At 41.4% G+C, this 24,048-nt stretch overlaps 1 protein-coding gene across 3 annotated transcripts in view; it reads left to right on the forward strand.

Moving 5' to 3' along the window:
- CNIH3 (cornichon family AMPA receptor auxiliary protein 3) overlaps positions 1 to 24,048 on the forward strand; it is a 270,479-nt gene that overhangs the window by 6,924 nt on the left and 239,507 nt on the right. The window contains exon 2 of one of the 3 annotated variants that reach the window (XM_007167222.2): positions 11,799 to 12,256. The exons of the other annotated variants lie outside the window; for them this stretch is intronic. The gene's annotated coding sequence lies outside the window, so the exon portion shown is untranslated. The remainder of the gene's footprint in view (positions 1 to 11,798; positions 12,257 to 24,048) is intronic. 3 annotated transcript variants of the gene reach the window in all.

Consider the following 24,048-nt stretch of genomic DNA (forward strand, 5'->3'; position numbering starts at 1 on the left):
CTAATGGGGTTTGTATCTTCACATAAGAGTACCCCTTCTATATACATATCTGAAATACAAGGATGTCCACTTTCTTGCTATACCTCTGACTCTTTATCTCGGAGTATCTTTTTCTCTATCCCTGAATTACTGACATATGTTATAAAAATAGCTAGAAATAGGTGTGTTTGTAAGGTTTAGCCACAGAGTTTCAACAACACCGCTCTTTTCCTTTTGTTTCCTAGTGTCCACTCTTTCCATTCTTATCCTTTCTTTCCTGTGATGGCACATGTCCACGGCAGGGCTTCCGTAATAATCAAAAAATACGAAGAGTTAACACTAACCAGCCTTTGTTTTAAGTGCTTTACATACATTGTACTATTTTAGCCTTCTCATCAACCTTATGAGGTATGTACTATTATTACCCCCATTTTACAGTTGGTAAACTGAGGTACAGAAAACTTGAGGTCACATAACTGGTGTGTGGGAGAGCTGGATGCACAGGCTTCAGAACTGGTATCAGTCTGAAAAGTCCCCTTTGTTTAAAGGGGCCAAAAGAAGAAATAAACAAGTCCTATAAATTGATTTTTCAACTTTGCCCTTTTTGTGTACATGAAAACTTGGTCCCTCACCTTTGAAGCCCTAGTCGTCTCATCGGCCTAATTAGTGGTAGATAAGTGAGTACGTGAGGGCCAGTAAAAGGTTTTCCTCCCTCCAGAAGCTACCACTGAAAGTGCCTGAAAGCTCCTTATCAAAGATAGAGTTCATTTCTCCAATAAGTCCTTGTTGAAATGCAGCGTTTTGCCTAGAAGGGATAGCACAGTAAAACTAGGTGTAACCTGGAGATTTGTTTATCCATTTAAACGACTTCATCTTAAAATAGTGAATGAGGGGGCTTCCCTGGTGGCGCACTGGTTGAGAATCTGCCTGCCAATGCAGGGGACACGGGTTCGAGCCCTGGTCTGGGAGGATCCCACATGCCGCGGAGCAACTGGGCCCGTGAGCCACAATTACTGAGCCTGCGCGTCTGGAGCCTTTGCTCCGCAACAAGAGAGGCCGCGATAGTGAGAGGCCCGCGCACCGCGATGAAGACTGGCCCCCGCTTGCCGCAACTAGAGGAAGCCCTCGCACAGAAACGAAGACCCAACACAGACAAATAAATAAATAAATAAATAATAATTAAAGGTGCTAATAATTAAAAAAAAAAAAATAGTGAATGAGGGCCAGAAGGAATGAATGAGTTTAATTTCCTTTCCAAGCGGGAAAGCTCCAAACCTAGAGGGCTTCTTGGGAGACACATTAAGTCAGGAGGCCTCAGCCAGCTTGTTTCTGCAACTACTTGTATCTATCTAGTGAGGGTTTCTAAACCGTGTAAGCCTGTACTAGTCTAGGATCCTGGAATAAGAAAGAACCAGCCTTGATTTATACAGGAATTCATACTTCATTGCTTTACTCCTTTAACAGCTCCAGCCAGGTCAGCTGGCAAAGGAAGATAGATATCTTAACTGAGATGAGGTCAGACAGCATATGCATAGCATCCAGTGGTAGGACAGGAAGGGCCAGCTTGGGGAGGCTACCAGAGCTTCTGTTGAGAGTTTACTCTTGTAGGGAGGGCAGCTAGTCTGCTTAGAGACCTTACATTGGCATGTGCCCCAAAGAATGTGGGTAAATGATTGCTCTGCCATATCCAGGTCCCTAGTAAAGTTTCTTTTTTAACTGCTTCTCTGAGAGTAGTCACACTATGTCTCCTATGCCAGTCTGTGCAGCAGACGTGGTGTGGGCTCTCCTCTGTTTCAGATACTCTGCTTGGCAACGAGGAAATGGCCTAGATGACTTCTGAGGTCCCTGTAGCCTAAGGGTTCAATGTTTCTGGTTTCCATCGTCACTACATAATATTACTTGGTTAGGTTGCAGAGGGGTAGAAGAGAGGAGTCATAAATAGCCCCAAAGCATAAAACCTTGGCTATGCCATAGCTTTAAAAAAAAAAAAGGTTTTATTATGCAAGATTTTAAACATACACAAAGCTAGAATAGTACAGAGATTCCCATTTCATCCATCCTCCCTCTTCTGATTATTTTGAAGTAAATCCAAGCTATTATTTTATTTATAATATATGTATTTATACTTCAGTATGTAGTGCTAAAAGATAAGAACTCTTTTTGAAAACATTGCCACAATGCCGTCACCATACCTAAAAAACTTAGTAATCCCTTAATTATCATCAAATATGCAGTGTCTTCACATTCCCCCAGCTGTCTCACATATTCTTTTTTAATGGTTGGCTTGTGTGAAGCAAGGTCCAAACAGGATCCACGCGTTGCATTTGGTTGACATATTTCTAAAATCTCACTTTTTTTAAGGAAACATTTTAATTGAAGTATAATATACAGAGAGGCGTGCACAAATCCTTATGTACAACTCAGTGAAGTTTTTCCTATGAAACCACCACCTATGAAATAGAACTTTACCAGAACCCCAGTAGTACCCTACTGTAGTTTTAATTTGCATTTCTCTGATGACTGATGGCGCTAAGTCCTTTTAAAATATTTTTTTGGAGCCATGTGTATATTCTCTTCAATGAAGTGCCTTTTAAAAATCTTTTGCTCCTCTCTCTCCCTTTTAAAATTGTGTTTCATTTTTCTTATTGATTTGTGGAATTCTTTATATACTCTGAATACGAGTCCTTTGTTGAATGTATATACTGCATATTCTCCCACTGTGTGGTTTGCCCTCACTCTCTTAATGGTGTCTTAATGAGCAGAAGTTCTTAATGAAATCCAATTCATCAATTGTTCCCTTTATGATTTGTGCTTTTCGTGTCCTGCTTTAGAAGTCATCCCCTGGCCTCAAGGGCATGACGATATTCTCCTAAGTTATCCTCTGGAAGTTTCAATGTTTTGCTTTTCCAAATTATGTCTACACTCCTTCTAGAATTTAGGTTTGTGATGGGTGTGAGATAGGGGTCAACGTTCATTTGTTTGTTTGTTTTAATTTCATTTATTTATTTATTTTTGGCTGCGTTGGGTCTCCATTGCTGCACACGGGCTTCCTCTAGTTGTGGTGAGCGGGGGCTACACTTTTTTGCAGTGCGGGGGCTTCTCATTGTTGTGGCTTCTCTTGTTGTGGAGCATGGGCTCTAGGCATGCAGGCTTCAGTAGTTGTGGCGTGTGGGCTCAGTAGTTGTGGCGCTCGGGCTTAGTTGCTCCGCGGCATGTGGGATCTTCCCGGACCAGGGCTGGAATCTGTGTCCCCTGAATTGCCAGGCAGATTCTTAACCACTGTGCCACCAGGGAAGCCCCCGTTAATTTGTTTTTCCATGTGGATACCCAGATGATCTAGCACCATTTTTTTGGTTATTGTTTATTTATTTGGCCATGCCGCGGGGCATGCGGGATCTTAGTTCCCCGACCAGAGATCAAACTCTGGCCCTCTGTAGTGAGAGTGCGGAGTCCTAATCACAGGACTGCCAAGGAATTCCTGATCTAGCACCATGTTGAAAAGATTCCTTTCTCCTCTGTCCTGCAGTGCTATCATTATCCTAAACTAGAGGACTGTACATGTGTGGGTCTGTTTCTCAACTCTCTTTGTTTTGTTGGTCTATTTGTGTATCTTTATGCTTTAATTGACAAAAGTTTGTGCTAATACCATGCTGACTTAATTGCTATAATTTTATAATAAGTTTTGCCATCTGGTAGTGTGAATCTATCAACTGTTTTTCTTCTTCAAGATTGTCTTGGCTATTCTTGGCCCTTTGCATTTCGTAGAAAAATAGAATCATCTTGTCAGTTTACACAAAAAAATTTCTGAGATTTTGACTGGAAGTAAGTAAAATCTGTAGATCGATTTGGGGAGAACAAATATCTTTGTAATGTTGAATCTTTGTATCTAGGACTATGGCATATTTCTCCATTTATATAGGTCTTTAATTTTTCCTAGTAATGTTTCTTGATTTTCTGGGTAGATCTTGTACATCTTTTACTAGATTTATTCTTATGTATTAGATTTTTTAAATTGAATGAAAGATTCTTTAAATTCTATAGTGCTTTACAATTTTCAAGAGTTTCACACACATGCTTTCATATACCATAGTAACCACTTTAAAAAATTCCCTACCCCTACCTTGCCCCTCCCCCTTCCCTCTCCCCACTGGTAACCACTAGTTTGTTCTCTATATCTATGAGTCTGCTTCTTTTTTGTTTTATTCACTAGTTTGTTGTATTTTTTAGATTCCACATATAAGTGATATCATATAGTATTTGTCTTCCTCTGTCTGACTTATGTCACTTACCATAATGCCCTCCAAGTCCATCCACATTACTTGATGATGCTTCTATGAACATTGGAGTGCATGTATCGTCTCAAGTTAGGGTTTTTTGTTTTTTTTGATATACACCCAGGAGTGGAATTGCTGGGTTCCTATGTATTGGATTTTAAAAAATTATATAAGTTTCAGGTGTACAACAGTACAATTCAACATCTGTATACATTACAAAGTGATTCACCCCAAAAGTCCAGTTACCATCTGTCACCATACAATTGACCCTCTTCACTCCTTTCATGCACCCCCTAGCCCACTTCCCCTTTGGTGACCACCTATCTGTTCTCTGTATCTATGAGTTTGTTTTTGATGTGTTTTATTTCTCCATTTGTGGGTTTTTTGGTTTTGTTTTTTTTATATTCTCCATATGAGTGAAATAATACAGTATTTGTCTTTTTCCTTCTGACTTATTTTACTTAGCATAAAACCCTCAGGGTTTATCCATGTTGTCACAAATGGTAACATCTCATTCTTTTTTGTGGCTGGGTAGTATTCCGTTGTATACATGTGTTACATCTTCTTGATTCATTCAACCATTGATGGACACTTAGGTTGTTTCCATATTTTGCCTATTGTAAGTAATGCTGCAATGAACATAGGGGTGCATATATCTTTTAAAAAATTGAGGTATAGTTGATTTACAATATTATATTAGTTTCAGGTATACAACACAGTGATACAAAACTATTATAGATTACACTCCTTTTATAGTTATAAAACGTTGGCTATATTCACTGTGCTATATTCCTTTGTAGCTTATTTATTTTATACACAGTAGTTTGTACCTCTTAATTCGTTAACCCTGTCTTGCCCCTCCCCCTTTTCCCTCTCCACACTGGTAACCAGCGGTTTATTCTTTATATATGAGTCTGTTTCTTTTCTGTTATATTCACTAGTTTGTTTTATTTTTTAGATTCCATGTGTAAGTGATAACATACAATATTTGTCTTTCTCTGTCTGACTTATTTCACTAAGCATGATACCCTCCAGGTCTATCCATGTTGTTGCAAATGGCAAAATTTCCTTTTTTATGGCTGAGTAGTATTCCATTGTGTATATCTATCTGTCTATCTATCTGTCTATCTATCTATCTATCTCAATATCACATCTTCTTTATCTATTCATCTGTTGATGGACACTTAGGTTGCTGCCATACCTTGGCTATTGTGAATAATGCTGCTATGAATATTGTGGTGAAGGTGTCTTTTCAAATTAGTGTTTTTGTTCTCTTTGGATATATACCCAGAAGTGGAATTGCTGGATCATATGGTAGTTCTATTTTTAGTTTTTTGAGGAACTTCCATACCATCTTCCATAGTGGCTGCACCAATTTACATTCCCACCAAGAGTGCACAAGCATTCCTTTTTCTCCACATCCTTGCCAGCACCTGTTATTTGTTGTCTTTTTGATTGTAGCCATTCTGACAGGTATAAGGTGATAGCTCATTGTGGTTTTGATTTGCATTTCCCTGGTGATTAGTAATGTTGAGCATCTTTTCATATGTCTGTTGGCCATCTGTATGTCTTCTTTGGAAAAAGGTCTATTCAGTTTGCCCATTTTTTTGGAATTGAAGTATAGTTGATTTACAATGTTGTGTTAGTTTCTGGTATACAGCAAAGTGATTCAGTTATACATACATATGTGTGTGTGTCTGTGTGTGTGTGTGTATACACATATGTATTCTTTTTCAGATTCTTTTCCACTATGGTTTATTACAGGATATTGAATATGTTTCCTTGTGCTATACAGTAGGACCTTGTTGCTTATCTTTTTTATATATAGTAGTTTGTATCTGCTAATCCCAAACTCCTAATTTATCCCTCTCCTACACCCTTTCCCCTTTGATAACCATAAGTTTGTTTTCTATGTCTGAGTCTATTTCTGTTTTGTAAATAAGTTCATTTATATGATTTTCTTAGATTGCACATATAAGTGATATCATATGGTATTTGTCTGACTTACTTCACTTAGTATGATAACCTCTAGGTCCATCCATGTTGGTGCAAATGGCATTATTTTATTCTTTTCTTACAGCTGAGTAGTATTCTGTTGTATATATATACCACATCTTCTTTATCCATTCAACTGTCAGTGGACATTAAGGTTGCTTCCATGTCTTGGCTATTGTAAATAGTTTGTCTGCCCATTTTTAATTGGATGGTTTGTTTTTTTGCTATTGAGTTGTGTGAGTTCTTTATATATGTTGGATGTTAACCCATTGTTGGACATATCATTTATAAATATCTTCTCCTATTCAGTAGGTTGCATTTTCTTTTCTTTTCTTTTTTTTTTTTTTGATGGTTTCTCGTGCTGTGCAAAGGTTTTTTTAGTTTGATTAGCTCCAATTTGTTTATTTTTCCTTTTGTTGCCCTTGTTTGAGGAGACAGATCCAAATAAATATTGCTAAGGCTGATGTCAAAGAGCATACTGCTTGTGTTTTCTTCTAAGAATTTTATGGTATCAGGTCTTACATTGAAGTCTTCAGTCCATTTTGAGTTAATTTTTGTGCATGGTATAAGATAGTGGTCTGGTTTCATTCTTTTGCATGTGGCTGTCCAGCTTTCCCAACACAATTTATTGAAGAGACTGTCCTTTCTCCACTGTATGTTCTTTGCTACTTTGTCGTAAATTAATTGTCCTTATATGTGTGGGTTTACTTCTGGGCTCTCAATTCTGTTCCATGTATTGGATTTTTTTATGCTGATATAAATGGCATCATGTTTAAAATTTGATTTTCCTCTGCCTGTCCTAATGTTAAGACTATTGACAGGTACTTTATCATCAAAGATAAATTAAAAGTCCATATCAGAACTATTCTTTAGTCTTGAATTTAGCATGTTTTTACGGTTTATATTTGCTTTCTACTTACAAATAATTTAACAATACAGCTGGTCTCCTTCTTTTAAAGGGTCAGATTTAAAGGCTTCCTTTGGAGGGATTGAGAAGTGGGTGGCTCCAGAAGGCTATTTAGGCGAGGATTGAAGGATTCTCCTGGGAAGAGCTCATCCTAAGGGAGTGGAAGCCAGGCTGGACCCACTTGACCCTGTAACAAAGCCCTGCCCCAAGGGAGGGAGATCGCGTGGTGTCTGTCACTCATGTGTCTTCTAGCCTGGGTGCTCCTGGACTCATGTCTCAGTCCTTTGGTGTGAGGAGGGAGGGCTGCAAGTGAAAAATGCACAGAACTCTTGTACTGGTAATTTCAGAAAGCACTGGGCATGCACTGTACTGCTTTGCGACCCCTTTGATATCATATTACAAAAGGAGGACATTGTCCCTTACCTTATAACAGAACTCCTGTCTGTCGCTTTGGCACGTTATGGCAGGAGTTACCAGAGGCTTCCCCAGTGCCAGTAAGAGCAGTGGTAGTAGGAATAATAGCTTACATTTTTTGAGTGCTTGTTACTTGTTACTGTGCTAGGTACTGTTCTAAGTACTTTATAAACATTAACTCATTTAATCATCACAACTACCCCATGAGGTAAATTAGATAATATTATTCGTATTTTACAAGGGTGGAAACTGAGGCACAGAGAGGCTAGATAACTTGCCTCAGGTCACACAGCTTATAAATGGTAAATCCAGGATTCAAACTCAGGCTAGCAGGCACCAGCGCCCAATCTCTTCACATTATATAGCCTCTCAGGTGGCAGCAGCGGATGGGGGCTAGAGTAGGAGAAAAGGAATAAACTGGGGATCCTTGAAGGGTGTCTGGCCAGGAGCCTACTCTACTTGTTTTTTCAGCACCTGTGAGATAGCCCGTGAGGGCTGTAAGCAATATCTTGGGGTGGGGGTGAGGGATGCTTTCGAAGGGTCTGGGGGCTAAATTAGCAATTAACGTCAAGAGAAGTGAAACATAGGTGAGGTAATCATAATTGGATCTTTAGATCAGATTTACAGACTTCAAAACATGACACTGATTTGTTTCTCAATTTTATCACTTTAAACTTTCCTTGGAATAAGTGGAATCATGACTTCTGGTCTGTTCTTTCTCTGAGGTGACAGGCACATCTATATTTAGACCAATAGTCATGCTTCTGTGGTGATGGATAAGTGTGTGCCTCCAAAAATGGCCGTGCATCGAAATAACAACATGTGTTCTTTGTGAACCAATAAACCACTGACGTTGTAGATGTGATGCACACACATCAGAGGGACTTCTATTCAAATTTACTCGTTAAGCAGGGAAATGAACGTTTGTGCCAGGACCATAGATAGCCACCTGGGCAAGTGTCCGTGAGCTCATGTAAGCGAGCAGACTCAGATCCAGTCACATCACAAACAGAATAAACCTAGGGCTTCCCAGGCCTGAAGCAGGAGAACCATTAATTTTGATGACACTGACCACAGCCTGGAGTTTCCTTTGACCCTGTCCTTTCTCTCACCTCCCACATTTCATGTGTCACTAAGCTCTATTGATTCTACCCTTTTTTTTTAAACTTTTTTTAAAAAAATTAATTAATTTATTTATTTTTGGCTGTGTTGGGTCTTCGTTTCTGTGCGAGGGCTTTCTCCAGTTGCGGTGAGCGGGGGCCACTCTTCATCGCGGTGCGCGGGCCTCTCACTATTGCGGCCTCTCTTGTTGGGGAGCACAGGCTCCAGACGCGCAGGCTCAGTAGTTGTGGCTCACGGGCCCAGTTGCTCCGCGGCATGTGGGATCCTCCCAGACCAGGGCTCGAACCCGTGTCCCCTGCATTGGCAGGCAGACTCTCAACCACTGCGCCACCAGGGAAGCCCTCTACCCTTTTAATAGCTTTCACATCTGTCTTCTCTTTTCCTTCTCCGCTGCCACTAGTTGGGATCCTTGACGTTTGTTCACCTGGATTGGACAGTAACCTCCTGAATGCTTTGTTCTTTTCTCTAACTAGTTGCCTTCACTGCCATCAACATTATCCTTATAAAGCATAAAACCGTCATGTCAATGGCTCCCATTGCTCAGAGGATTAAAATCTAACATCCAGAGGCTGGTCTACAAGGCTCCTTAAGAACTGGCCCAGACCTCTCTTTCGAGGTCCCGTCTCCCTCATTTTGTCACTTGTGGCACCAACCGTCCTAGACCTCCTGGGGCTCCTGGAACCCATGGTCTGTTTTCAGATTTGGTGCCTTTGTTGTGATGTTTCTCAACAGGGTGACTTCCCTGCCACGCTTTTTCTCACCTTTGCCCTTTTGGCCAACTCTTAACTTTCCTTAGAGATTGTTTTCGTACTCACCTTGGGTAGAAGGCATGGTATGCTTCTAAAAGCAATTCTCTCACAGTATTGCGCCGTATAAACATCTGTCTTCCCTGGTAGACTGTGGAGTCCTTGAAGGAGGATTTCATTCTTCATCTATTCCCAGTGCACCATAAATACTTCACAGGTATTTGCTGGATGGAGTCTTCCATTCATCCAACCATCCATCTTTCTTTCAGCTAATATTTATTGAGCAACTGCTACATGCAAAGCACTGTTCTAGTTGCTACAAAGGCGTGCTGAAAAAGACACAACATCCTTACTTCCATGGAGCTTATATACCAGCGAGAGAAGACAGGCAAGAAAGAAAGAAAGAAACAGGAAATAAATCGGGTGGTAGAAAGTGTAGGCAGAGAATTAAAGTAGGGTCATGTGACACAGAATGCATGGGTGTGTACTTTATGTTGGATGGCCAGAGAGGGCCTCTCTGAGGGCAGCCTGGAGGCTGAGGTCTGAATGAACTACCTTGTAAAGATCAGGGTAAAGAACATTCTAAGAAGAGGAAACGGATAATACAAAGGCCTTAGGGTAAGAGCAAGCTGACTTAGAATAAACACTGGTTACCTAAAGCGAGGGCAACAGCGGGGCACAGCGAAGAAAGTGTCTCCAGCAGGCAGAACTGAAGCGATAGGTCATAGCTGGTTTAGGAGTCAAAGGTTCTTTACACCATACTATTTATTGGCAGCTACTAATAGCAAAATAAAAAGGCCCTGTTGTTCACAACTGATGCACAAAAGCCCTTAGGAATGTAGGTGCCTGCGGAATACCCCTTCCCGCTTCACTTGGAGCCAAGCTATCTGTGTCAAGGTGGCCTGTGTGAAGAAACTACCCAGTTGGAATCCACTTGCCTTTCTCTTCTTTGGGCCTACAGTTTGCCCAAGCCACAGTTAACATAACCAAAAGAATGTGAATACATTTATTTGCTCTGAAATGTGTCTATTTTTTAACATTTACAGTGGGAAAGGGCCCTTAATGTACCCATCCCTCATTATTTTCCAGCTTAATATTTCTTATTCCCTTCCTGTGCTGAACAAAAACGGTGCTGTATCTGAAGATCTGTGTGCTTTTGTACAGGGTGAGCGTGTGCTCATGTACACACGTGGGGCACGGCTGAGGGTTATATAACAAAACTGTTCCGAGTACAGTTGGCTCATACTGAAGGCAACTCCAAATCTGGCAACTCCAAATTTTATCGCAGGTAGGCTGAGCATGAACTTGAAAATCAGGAGTCATGGCTCAGGGCAGCCTGCAGGTCAGCTTTGTTCCCCAACTCAAAATGTTCCCTTGAGACCTTGGGTTTGGGTTCAAAAGACCCAAGAGAGTTCTGTTTCATAGAGAGGTGCTCCCGGCCGCAGTCATGGTGATGATACAATTTTTATCTTCCCCAGTGGGTGGGTGGCCATCATGGAGGAGATCTGGTCTGATAAAAGTGTTCACATTCTTGTGGATATATTAACCAAGTGGCTTGGCCACACCAAGGCCATGTCTAGACATCGTAATAGACCCCGCTATGGCACAGTGATCTATTTTTTTTGTGGTTTTTTTTCCTTTTAATTATGTTTCTGGTTGTTCTTGGGAGAATTGACCATCTAGAAAACTTACTTAACTATACAGTGTAATAATTTAGGATTGAAAGGAATTTTGGGTGTCTAAACTTTTCAGACAAGGTGACTGCGGCCCAGGACAGTTAGGTGTCTTTCCCAGGGACAGACAGTGAGTTGGTGTCAGAACTAGGTCTAACAGTCTTGGGTTCCTGACTCCCATGGTGGTTTTTCTCTTCCCAGTCATACTGCCTTTAGTCATTGAAGGGAGGTAGCAAAGTGTGTTTTTTTTTTTTTAATTAATTAATTAATTATTTTATTTTTGGCTATTTGGGTCTTCGTTTCTGTGCGAGGGCTTTCTCTAGTTGCGGCAAGTGGGGGCCACTCTTCATCGCGGTGCACGGGCCTCTCACTATCGTGGCCTCTCTTGTTGCGGAGCACGGGCTCCAGACGCGCAGGCTCAGTAGTTGTGGCTCACGGGCCTAGCTGCTCTGCAGCATGTGGGATCTTCCCAGACCAGGGCTCGAACCCGTGTCCCCTGCATTGGCAGGCAGATTCTCAACCACTGCGCCACCAGGGAAGCCCCAAAGTGTGTTTTTTTAAGCTAGTAGTCCATATTTAAAAATTGGGAGATTACACATAAAAATCTGGATTTCTGGTTTCTCCAGAAAGACTTGAGTCCATACTCCTGCAGGACTATCGGCATTAACCGTGGCTTCTACCTTTATAGAGACCAAAAGAATACAGCTCAAGGTGACATTATGAAGGAAATCTATTTGACATCTGTAAGGCATTGGAAGTTGCAACTCTTGTGGAAGGATCTAATACCATGATCAGAAGAACTGTGGATACGTCTTTTCACTGTGAGGTTGTGGTATACGCTTGACAAGTTTTGGAAAGAGATTTTTATACCAACTCTACCGACTAATATTTCGTTTGTGAAGCCAGGAGGCTCCATAAAGGTTAAAAATAATTCAGCCATATTGTGTTGAACTTGATTGAAGTGTCATGAACAGTGTCTGGAGTGCAGAAGAACCAGTTCTCTCTTGTTGTGATGGGTTTAGTCTGTTTACTTTCCTGGTGCCCTTTCGCTGAAACTGGGGCTGGGAGGCCTGGTGAGGAATGTTTCTTCCGGAGTTCCGACAGGCTCAGCTATTTGTCACAGCCTCCGAAGCTGCTTCGCTACAGGTAAGGAGGCTGCCCTACGGGAGGGATAATTACGGTCAGTGAGTTTGAGCTTTTAGCTTGGCCTTACTCTGCACCCAAACTCACGTCTGATTCAGGAAGTCTTTTATTTTTGTGTGTTCACATCAACGATTTCCTTACTTGCTTTATCAAAGGGAAACAGCCTTGGGTACCCGTGAGGAGATTCTGAATCCGGCCTTTTGCCTGGCTGAGTGCAGGGCTGGGAAGAAGGATTAAGTAGAAGGAGGAGTCATTGTCGTTAGAATACCACACACGTGGCCAGACCATACACAACCGCCCCCATCTCCTCTGTGACTCACCTACACAAAGCATGATTAAACTGGAGGGGGCGGGTGGCAAGCAGGCATTGGTGAGGCAGGGGCCTGAATCCTTTCCCTTCCCAGCCTGGGGACCCCATTGATTGTTCCTTTTCCAGAGGACCTAGAAGTCTGGGAATCTCAAGATACACCTTGACCAGTGAAGTCTGTCCTGGACTTGTGAAACGCTTGTTGTTTGAGTGGCCGAATGAGGTAGAACATGTGATGGATAGCCAGACTTTTCAGGGATATGGGAGGCTCTTTGACTTATGGGGATCCAGTGGGTCCAGGATTATCCAGGAGTCACAATGACTGGGGTCTCCTTGAGGTAGATAAACCCAGAGCAGATTAGGGTGGAGCTTCATGGTCCCTATCCTTGGCTTTAGTCTGGAGAGCATTGCCTTTGAAACAGTCAGGCTATGGTTAGCATTATGAGAGATTCTTTCTGTTCCATCCCTCTTATATCATATGTAACAGGATAATGGAAAAAAAACCCCAACCCCTCAGTTGCCATACCAGTGTTGGCCACATCAAAGCAACAGTTAATACACTAGTCATGGTAAATTAACGTGAATCCCAATACAAACATTGTTTTATCCATTTTTGTTTTTAAATGAAGCATTTGGCTTGTATATTCTGTTTGAAACATCAAACATAATGCATGATCGTATTTGAATATGAATACTACCTATGTTTTAATGATGACTGGGATTTTTATTACGTGTATCGCACCACAGGTGTATCATTTTAAATTATGTATATGGCATTTAAGGTGTATAGTGACTGAAATCATTACTGTCGCTTCCTGTGGCCTATATAGGACGTACCAATTTAGCAGATGATGTCATTCAGGTCACATAAAAAGTCCCCTTAATCTGCCTGTCCAAATTCATGGAAATCCCAAGTCTTGAGAAGTATTTAAATATCAATAACATTGTCCATGAAACGTTGAATCCTTCTTTCCTTCTCCCCTCTCCTTACACCACTTCCTACCCCTTCCACAAGCTTGGCGTTGTTATTCACAGTAAAGTTCCACCAGTGACAAGCCCCAGTACGTAGTGGGTCTGAACCCTTCCCTGGACGCATGGCCAGAAATGGGATGTGGTCCAGGGAACAGCCTAGACAAGTGCCAACTGGGACACGTGGCAAGGGTTCTCCTTCCTTTTTGACACCCTTCAGCTGTGCCCTCCCAGGGAAGAGGAGCCTAGGTCATCCTCTTTGTGCAAGTTTGTGTTGTGACTGCATCAACATCCCCCTTTCTGCTGGGGTGCACGCTGGTGATTCAAGAAGGATGAGGCTTGCCATGGGTGGCGCCTGGAATCCTCCAGAGTATGTTGACTCCTCTAGAGCCAGATGGGTGGAGCCAGAGAAGTGGTTGGGCCCCTGGAGGAAGAGGAGTGTAACTACCCATGGCCAACAGCCTCAGGACTGCGATGGCAGGTGCCCTGCCCGCAGCTCTCAAGCATGGAGGGCGGATGTTTTCTAGGCCAGCAGCTCTGGACAACAGCCGGCTCAGGCCTGGTAAAGGAAGTATACGTGAGGAGATCAAATTGGGGAGACCATGATGTTCAAGGTTAGGTAGGAAGAGCTCTTGATACAGAACTGGATTTTCCCTTTTAAAACACGGATGGCCATAGCTGAACCCTTCTCATGTGTGTGTGTCCTCCTCTTGTGGTCACCCTTCCTCTGGTCTCCTGATTGAAGAGAGGAGAGATGGCCCTGGATTCCAAAAGTAGCCTCACAACTATAGGAGGCCCGACTCTGCCCAGCCATTTTTACCTTTCCTACCTGAAACTCACCAGCGCTTTGACAGCTTCTCTAAAGATCCAGGGGTGCCCAACTGAATGGGAATCTATGGTCGGAGAATGTAATATTTTTTTCCGCAGCTCCCTTTACTCTCTCCCTACCTAACCCTAAGTAGACAAAATATTGGGCCAAAGGGCCAAATAGTCCTGTTTAGGATCTCGCCATCTCATTTCCAGCCAGGCACTTTCCCCTTCTTGTAACTTTCCAGTGTGATTTGGGGAATACTATTGATAACTCTGACACCTGGTGGTCACTTCAAAAACTGCACTCTGGAAGGATCCAACGTCCACTTTGATCACTTTTAGTTATTTTTGTTTTTCCAGTTACAATTTCAATGTAAATAAAATGTACTTTATACATTAGTTATTATTATTAATTAAATTATTTATAAGTAAAATTCTTGCAAATGCATTCAACAGAATGCACTTGAATAGAAAATTTCTGTGAAGATATACCCGAAACTTCATGTCATAGTCCTTAGGAAGTGAAGCTAGGTGTGGGGGGAGGAGAGACTTAGTTTACTTTACACCTTCTAGTTCTCTTTGAAATTAATTTTAAACAAAAAGGGTGTGTTACTGTAATTGTGGCTGAAGTACCCCACTTGGGCAGGAGGTCCACAAGTCCAGGATATTCCCCTCCAGGGCTCCTACCCTCTCCTGGTTTTGTGTCCAAGGACCTGTAGTGCTTTCATGTGTTTTGAGGGCATGGAGTACAGCTGGACTCCCTCTGATCTTTTTTTTTTGTTAACATCTTTATTGGAGTATAATTGCTTTACAGTGTTGTGTTAGTTTCTGCTGTATAACAAAGTGAATCAGCTATATGTATTCATATATCCCCATATCCCCTCCCTCTTGCGTCTCCCTCCCACCCTCCCTATCCCACCCCTCTAGGTGGTCACAAAGCACCAAGCTGATCTGATCTCCCCATGTGATGCAGCTGCTTCCCACTAGCTATCTATTTTACGTTTGGTAGTGTATATATGCCAATGCTACTCTCTCACTTCATCCCAGCTTACCCTTCCCCCTCCCTGTGTGCTCAAGTCCATTCTCTACGTCTGCGTCTTTATTCCTGTCCTGCCCCTGGGTTCTTCAGAACCATTTTTTTTTTTTAGATTCCATATATATGTGTTAGCATATGGTATTTGTTTTTCCTTTCTGACTTACTTCACTCTGTATGACAGACTCTAGGTCCATCTACCTCACTACAAATAGTTCATTTTCGTTTCTTTTTATGGCTGAGTAATATTCCATTGTATATATGTGCCACATCTTCTTTATCCATTCATCCGATGATGGACACTTAGGTTGCTTCCATGTCCTGGCTATTGTAAACAGAGCTGCAATGAACATTTTGGTACATGACTCTTTTTGCATTATGGTTTTCTCAGGGTATATGCCCAGTAGTGGGATTGCTGGCTCATATGGTAGTTCTATTTTTAGTTTTTTAAGGAACCTCCATACTGTTCTCCATAGTGGCTGTATCCATTTCTCCCTCTGATCTTGTTCACTGATGGTGGTGGAGGAGCCCAGCAGCTGAGTAGAAACTGGTCCTGGGGAGCCGTCTGGCTGGAGTGCTGAAGCTGGGAAAAATTCCCAGCTCCCTTGGTGGTCACAGGAGTGAAGGAAGCAGTGCTCCTGTCAGGTGTGGGCTGCCCACTTCCCAAGGTCATGCTCAGCAGTGGTTGGAGAGCCAACCATTCATTCGAGTTTCCGATGCCTCACAGGTGCGAGGCGCCAGGAGCCAAGTTTCACGAGGCGTGGTGAGGCCACTCGGGGTGTGAGGCAGAAGCTCCCCGGGCTCTAACATCAGAGAGCAGGGCTGGGGGCGGATGTGGCCTGGGGCTGGCTGGCAGGAAAGTCCGGTCTGATGAAAGCGGCTACCTTCTGACTAGCTTCTCTATGTCTCTTACTGTGCGATACCAACATTTCCTTCCATTCTTGAACAGACCTCCCACTGCTTTCCCACTACCCCCGCAAAGATAACATACTTTTATGAATGTGTTGCACGTAACCAGTTTCCAAATATGTGCTCAGGACAGCAAACCCTCCTCTAGCTTGACTGTGCCCGTTCGCCCAGCTTACCAACCAGTAGCCCAGAAACACTGGGGGGCTGAGTGACCTGAGAGGAAGATGCAAGACATTCAGGGGCAGAGCCCCAGGGGAGTCTCCCAGGGCCAGGTTTGGTCTACAGGGAGGAGAGAGGTCCTGCTGTACTTGTAACGCAGTCCCTGAGGATGGGACCGGGACACAGGAGTGGAACTCTTTTGAAGTGGCTCGCCCGGGAAAGAAAATCATAGCACCCCACTCAATTGTTGGTGTTTATATCCAGAGAACATGTTTCAGCTCCAGTGATTAACTCTTTTGGGGCGCACCTCAAGGCGCAAGACGGCATGAGTGCTCTGCCAGGATAGGTTCCGGTGTCCACCATCTTTTGGGCTCCCAAAGCCAGGCACTTGACCTCCTGGTGATCCACCTCTCCTTCCTCCAGGTAGCACCCTTCTACCTTCCAGGACAATCAGGGTACCTCTCCTTTCCTCCTTCCTCTCTCCTACTGCTCAGACCAAAGCTCTCCAGCAGACACCATGTAACCTTGAGGATGGAAACCACCTGCTTGGGGAGACAGAAAAAGGCTGAGACCCTGATGACTTACGTGGAGCTGCCAAAACAGTTTGACTACTTACTTCATGTCCTCAATAAAGTAGGAGAATAATCCCCCACCTATGTGAATGACTGGGCTTTCTATTATCTGCAGCCAAACCTAATTGTAACATACGCAGCGACCCTCCGTGATATCCAGGTGTTTTCTTGTTCTCATCTATACTATGGCATAGGGGCAAATAGTTCTTAATGAAGAGCAGAAATAATACAGATTGAATCTCTGGCGGGGCTTTCCTCTGGTTGGACTCTGTGCACACAGTAAAATAGATCTGGTTGTGCTGTTGTTCTTAGAATTATTGATTTTAAGTCTTTCTCACAGTAGGGGTGGGGTAGAGCTGGAGTTTCAAAAGCACACATTCGTGTTTCTTAGCTTTGGTTTAAGTACGGTGGAGAGCGGTGACGAAGGCTCCTAAGGACGCAGAGGAGAAAACCAGGCTGCTCTCATTGCCTTTGTAAAATGCATGTTTGGGTAATTCCCTGGCGGTCCAGTGGTTAGGACTTGGTGCTTTCACTGCCGTGGCCCGGGTTCAATCCCTGGTCAGGGAACTAAGATCCTGCAAGCATGTTTGGAGCTTGTAAAAAGCTCTGGTACTGAGCTCAGAGAAAGCAGAGGTGAGGCCCTTGGTTCCATTCCCCTGCACACCAGGGAGGTGAGCTTGTTAGTGTCAGATGACCCATATTTTTCTTGATCTTTGAGTCATCTCAAAAAAAAAACAAAACAGCTTTATCAAGGTATAATTGACATACAATAAACTGCACCTATTTAAACTGGATGATTTGATAAGTTTTGCCATGTGTTTACATCTGTGAATCTGTCACTACAATCAATAGAGTGAACAGACCCACCACCTCTGAAGTTTTCTTTGTAATCCATCATGCCACCCCTGGCAACCACTGAACTACTTTCTGTCATGACAGATTAGTTCGCATTTTCTAAAGTTTTATGTAAATGGAATCGTATAGCATGTACTCTTTTTTTTTCTGGTTTTCTGTCTTATTTCACTCACATAATCTTTTTTAGATTCATCCATCTTTTTCATGTATCAATTTATCCCTTTTTATTGCTGAATAATATTCAGTTGTATGGATATACCACAATTTGTTTATCCATTCACCTGTTGATAGATGTTTGGATCATTTCTGGTTTTTGGCTATTAAAGCTGCTATGAACATTTGTGTACAGGTCTTTGTATTATTCTTGGATGTATAGAGAGGACTAGAATGGCTAGATCACATGGTATGAGTATGCTTAACTTTCTTTTTTCCTAATCAAATATTCTTATTACACTTACAACTTACTTTTTTAAAAACTGAGTTAATTTATTTATCTTTGGCTGCATTGTGTCTTTGTTGCTGTGCACGGGCTTTCTCTAGTTGCAGCAAGCGGGGGCTGCTCTTCATTGTGGTATGTGGGCTTCTCATTGTGGTGGTTTCTCTTGTTGTGGAGCACGGGCTCTAGGCACGTGGGCTTCAGTAGTTGCAGCACACGGGCTTCAGTAGTTGCAGCACGTGGGCTCAGTAGTTGTGGTTTGGCAGGCTCTAGAGCACGGGCTCAGTAGTTGTGGCACACAGGCTTACTTGCTCCATGGCATGTGGTAATCTTCCCGGACCAGGGATCAAACCCGTGTCCCCTGCATTGGCAGGTGGATTCTTAACCACTGCGCCACCAGGAAAGTCCCTACAACTTACTTTTGATTCATTGTATATTTTAAACAAAAGGTATTTAATACAGATTTATCTGTGATTCATTGTATTTTTTAAAAAATATATATATTTATTTATTTAGTTTTGGCTGTGTTGGGTCTTTTTTGCTGCCTGCGGGCTTTCTATAGTTGTGGTGAGTGGGGGCTAGTCTTCATCGCAGTGTGCGGGCTTCTTATTGAGGTGGCTTCTCTTGTAGCGGAGCATGGGCTCTAAGCACACAGGCTTCAGTAGTTGTGACATGCGGGCTCAGTAGTTGTGGCTCACGGGCTCTAGAGCACAGGCTCAGTAGTTGTGGCGTGTGGGCTTAGTTGCTCCGCGGCACGTGGGATCTTCCCGGACCAGGGCTCGAACCCGTGTCCCCTGCATTGGCAGGCAGACTCTCAACCACTGTGCCACCAGGGAAGTCCCTGATTCATTGTATATTTTGAAGAGAAGACAATTTTGTGGCCAGTATGACTTTTACTTTCCTTTCTTCCAAGGGAAGATAACCATACCAATATCCTATTAAAAAATATCCGCATACAAGGTACACCTGCTTTCCTTTTCCTACCTGTGACTTGAGATCACAGCTGAAAGGAATTTAATGAATCTGTGGACATTTGTGTTTGTTTCTTCACTTGTATGTGTCTTCCAAAATGATCATATGTATAATTTCTTCTCTCAAGTATCATAGTGAGTTTTTAATTTTTAAAACCTATTTATCAAGATTTTAATTAACGTACCACAAAATTTACCATTATGAAGCATACAATTCAGTGGTTTTTAGTATATTCACAGAGTTATACAACCATCACCACAATCTAAGTTTAGAGCATTCAACCCAAAAGAAACCCTGTATCCACTAACAGTCATTCCCTGTTTCCTCCTTCCAATCTCCTCTAGTAGCTCTTGGCCACTAATAATCTACTTTCTATCTCTCTATATTTGTCTGTTCTGGACATTTCATGTAAATGGAATCATACAATATGTGGTCCTTTTTAAAATAATTAATTAATTAATTAATTAATTTTTGGCTGCATTGGGTCTTTGTTGCTGCGCGTGGGCTTTCTATAGTTGCGGCGAGCGAGGGCTACTCTTCATTGCGGTGGGCCGGCTTCTCACTGTGGTGACTTCTCTTGTTGTGGTGCATGGGTTCTAGGCACACGGGCTTCAGTAGTAGTGGCACACGGGCTCAGTAGTTGTGGCACACGGGCTTAGCTGCTTTGTGGCATGTGGGATCTTCCCAGACCAGAGCTCGAACCTGTGTCCCCTGCATTGGCAGTTGGATTCTTAACCACTGCGCCACCAGGGAAGTCTGATATGTGGTCCTTTGTGACTGGCTCCTTTCACTTAGCATGATGTTTTCAAGGTTCATCCATATTGTAGCATGTATCAGTACTTCATTACTTTTTTTAAAAAATTGACTTTATTTTTTAAAGCTGTTTTAGGTTCACAGCAAAATTGAGAGACTTTCCTTAAACTCCCTGCCCACACACATGCGCGACCTCCCCTGTTATCAACATCCCACACCAGAATGGTACATTTTTTACGATCTATGAACCTGCATTCACACACCATTATCACTCAACCATAGTTTACATTAGGGTTCACGCTTGGTGTTTTACATTCTCTAGGTTTGGACAAAAATATATAATGACATGTATCCATCATTATAGTATCATTCAGAATAGTTTCACTGCCCTGAAAATCATCTGTGCTATGCTTAACTTTTTATAAAGCTGCCAAACTGTTTTACAAAGTGGTTGCACCATTTTACATTCCTACCAACAGTGTACGGGAGTTCCAGTTCCTCCATATCCTTTCCAACACTGGGGATGATCAATCTTTTAAGTTTTAGCCATTCTAATAGCTGTGTAGTGGGATCTCGTTGTGGTTTTAATTCAGATTTCCCTAATGCATCTTTTTGTTTTTTATTTGCTCTCTGTATATTTTCTTTGGTGAAGTATATGTTCAAATCCTTTGCCCATTAAGAAAAATTGTCGTTTGTTTTCTTGTCAGCGTTTGAGAGGGGATTTTTTTTTTGGCTGCGCTGCACAGCTTGTGGGATCTCAGTTCCCTGACCAGGGATCAAACCTGGGCCACGGCAGTGAAAGCCCAGAATCCTAACTGCTAGGCCACCAGGGAAGTCCTGAGAGTTTTTTACATAGTGTGAATGTAAGTCCTTTATCAGCTATATGCTCTGCAAAGATCTCCTCTCACCTTTTGGGTTGTCTTCATTCTCTTAAGAGCAGAAGTTTAAAATTTTCATAAAGTCCATTTTATTAAATTTTCTTTTTATGGGTCACACTTTGGTGTCATATCTAAGTAATCTCTGCCTACTCCGATGTCACAGAATTTTTCTCCAATATTTTCTTCTAGAAGTTTTATAGTTTTAGGTGGTACATTTAAGTCTATGCTCCATCTTGAGCTAATTTTTATATATGGTGCAAGGTATGGATCAAAGTTCATTTTTTGACATATGGATATCCAATTGTTCCAGCACTGTTCTTTCTCCACTGGATTCTCTTGGCACCTTTGTCAAAAACTAGTTGTCCATGTATGTATGGATCTATTTCTGGATTCTCTATTCTGTTCCACTCATCTATTTGCCTTATTTACACCAAACCACACTTTATAGCCTTTAAATAAATCTTAAAGTCAGGTAGTGTGAGTCCTCCAACTTTACTCTTTTTCAAAGTTGTTTTGGCTCTTCTAAGTTCTTTGCATTTTAATATAAATTGGAAAATCAGCTTGTCAGTTTCTACAGAAAATCCCACTGAGATTTTCATTGTGATTGTATTGAATCTATAGAACAATCTGGGAAGAATTGATGTCTTAATATTGAGTTTTCTGGTCCAAGAACAAAGTCTATTTCTCCCTCTACTTCTTAAAAAAGTTTTTCTTTAATTTCTTTCATTTAATTTAATCAGTGTTGTGTAGTTTTCAGTGTATGTGTTTTGAATAATTTTTTTCAGATTTGTCCCTACTGGCTCATATTTTTTTGATGCTATTGTAAAGTGATGTCTCATTGTGGTTCTAATGTGCATTTCCCTAGTTGCTGATGTTTAACATCTTTTCATTTGCTTACTTGCCACCTGTATATCCCCTTCACTGAAATATTCTTAATCCATTTTCTTTTTCTTTTTTTTTTCAGGGTGAGTTTTACTTTACTTATTAAAAAAAATTTTTTTTATTGCAGTAGAGTTGATTTACAATGCTGTGCCAATCTCTGCTGTACAGCAAAGTGACTCAGTTATACACATATAGACATTCTTTTTTTATATTCTTTTCCATTATGGTTTATCACAGGATATTCAACACAGTTCCCTGTGCTATACATTAGGACCTGGTTGCTTATCCATTCTAAATGTAATAGTTTGCATCTGCTAACCCCGAACTCCCAGTCCATCCTTCTCCCCCCACGCCATTTTCTAATTGTATTGTTTGCTTGTCAACTGTTGAGTTTTGAGAGTTCTTTATATCATCTTGGTACCAAGTCCTTTGTTGAATGTGGTTTGAAAATATTTTCTCCCAGTCTGTAACAGGGTCTTTCACAGAGCAAAAATTTTTAACTTTTAAGAGGTCCAGCTTATCAAGTTTGCCTTCTGTGGATCATACTTTTGATATTAAGTCTAAGCATGTCTTACCTAGTCCTAGATCTTGAAGATTTTCTCCAAAAATTTTCATAGTTTTACTCTTTCCATTCAAATCAATGATCCATTTTGAGTTAATTGAGTTAATTTTTTGTAAAAGGTGTGAGGCTTAGGTTGAAGTTTTTTTTTTTTTCTTGGCCTATGGACATCCATTTGATTTTGCATTCAACATTAGTTTTGGGCTAAGAATCTGATGTGTCTTGGTGTAGCTTTCTTCATATTTCATGTGCTGGGATTCATAGAACTTCTTTTATCTGTGGCTTTATAATTTTCATCAAATTTGGAAAAATTTCAGCCATCATTTTTCAAATTTTTTTGCGTCCCCATGTCTCCCTTGTGACAGTCCTCTGGGGATTCCCATTACATGTATATTAGGCTGCTTGAAGTTGTTCCACAGCACACTGATGATTTCATTTCTTTAAATTCTTTTTTTTCCCCTCTCCCTGTCTCATTTTGAATAGTTTCTATTGCTATGTTTTCAAATTCACTAATTCTTTCTTCTGCAGTATCTACTTTGCCATTAATTCCATCCAACCAATTTTTTTTTAAATCTTACATAATGTAGTTTTCATCTCTAGACACCCCCCCCACCAGGATTATTTAGATGTTGATTGGTATTTTATTTTTTTTATTTTTATTTTTTTATTTTTTTATTTTTTTGCAGAATAATTCTTTATTTATTTTATTTATTTTATTTTTGACTGTGTTGGGTCTTCGTTTCTGTACGAGGGCTTTCTCCAGTTGCGGCAAGCGGCGGCCACTCCTCATCGCGGTGCGCGGGCCTCTCACTATCGCGGCCTCTCTTGTTGCGGAGCACAGGCTCCAGACGCGCAGGCTCAGTAGTTGTGGCTCACGGGCCTAGTTGCTCTGCGGCATGTGGGATCTTCCCAGACCAGGGCTCGAACCCGTGTCCCCTGCATTGGCAGGCAGATTCTCAACCACTGCGCCACCAGGGAAGCCCGGTATTTTATTTTATTTTACTTTTTCCAGCATATTAAGGTATAATTGAAAAATTAAACTGTAAGATATTTAAAGTGTACATTGAGATGGTTTGATATACATATACTTTATGAAAGGATTCCTCCCATCTAGTTAATTAATACATTGATCTCACATATTTATTTATCCTTTTTTTTTTTTTTTTTTTTTGGTGAGGACATTTCAGTTCTACTCTCTTAGCAAATTTCAATTTTCAATGATATAATACAGTGTTATCAATTATAGTCATCGTGTTATGCATTACATTAGAGCCTCAGACCTTATTCATTTTATAGCTGAAAGTTTATACCCTTTTACCAACTTCTCACTACTTCTCCTACCCCACTATACCTGGTAAACCACCTTTCTACTTTCTGTTTCTATGAGCTTGACTTTTTGTTGTTGTTGTTCCACATATAAGTGATACTATGTAGTATTTGTCTTTCTCTGTATGGCTTATTTCATTGGCATAATGCTGTCAATGCCCATCCATGTTGTCACAAATGAAAGGAATTTCTTCTTTCACATGGCTGAATAATATTCCATTTTTATAGTATGTATCTTACATCTTTATCCATTCATCTGTTGATTCTGTAGGTTATTTCTATATCTTGGCTATTGTGAATAATACTACAGTGTACATGAGAGTGCAGATATCTCTTTGGTATTCTGTTTTTATTTCCTTTGGCTATATACCCAGA

The sequence above is a fragment of the Balaenoptera acutorostrata genome, chromosome 1 (assembly GCF_949987535.1).
Source record: "Balaenoptera acutorostrata chromosome 1, mBalAcu1.1, whole genome shotgun sequence".
NCBI classification, from domain to species: Eukaryota; Metazoa; Chordata; class Mammalia; order Artiodactyla; family Balaenopteridae; genus Balaenoptera; species Balaenoptera acutorostrata.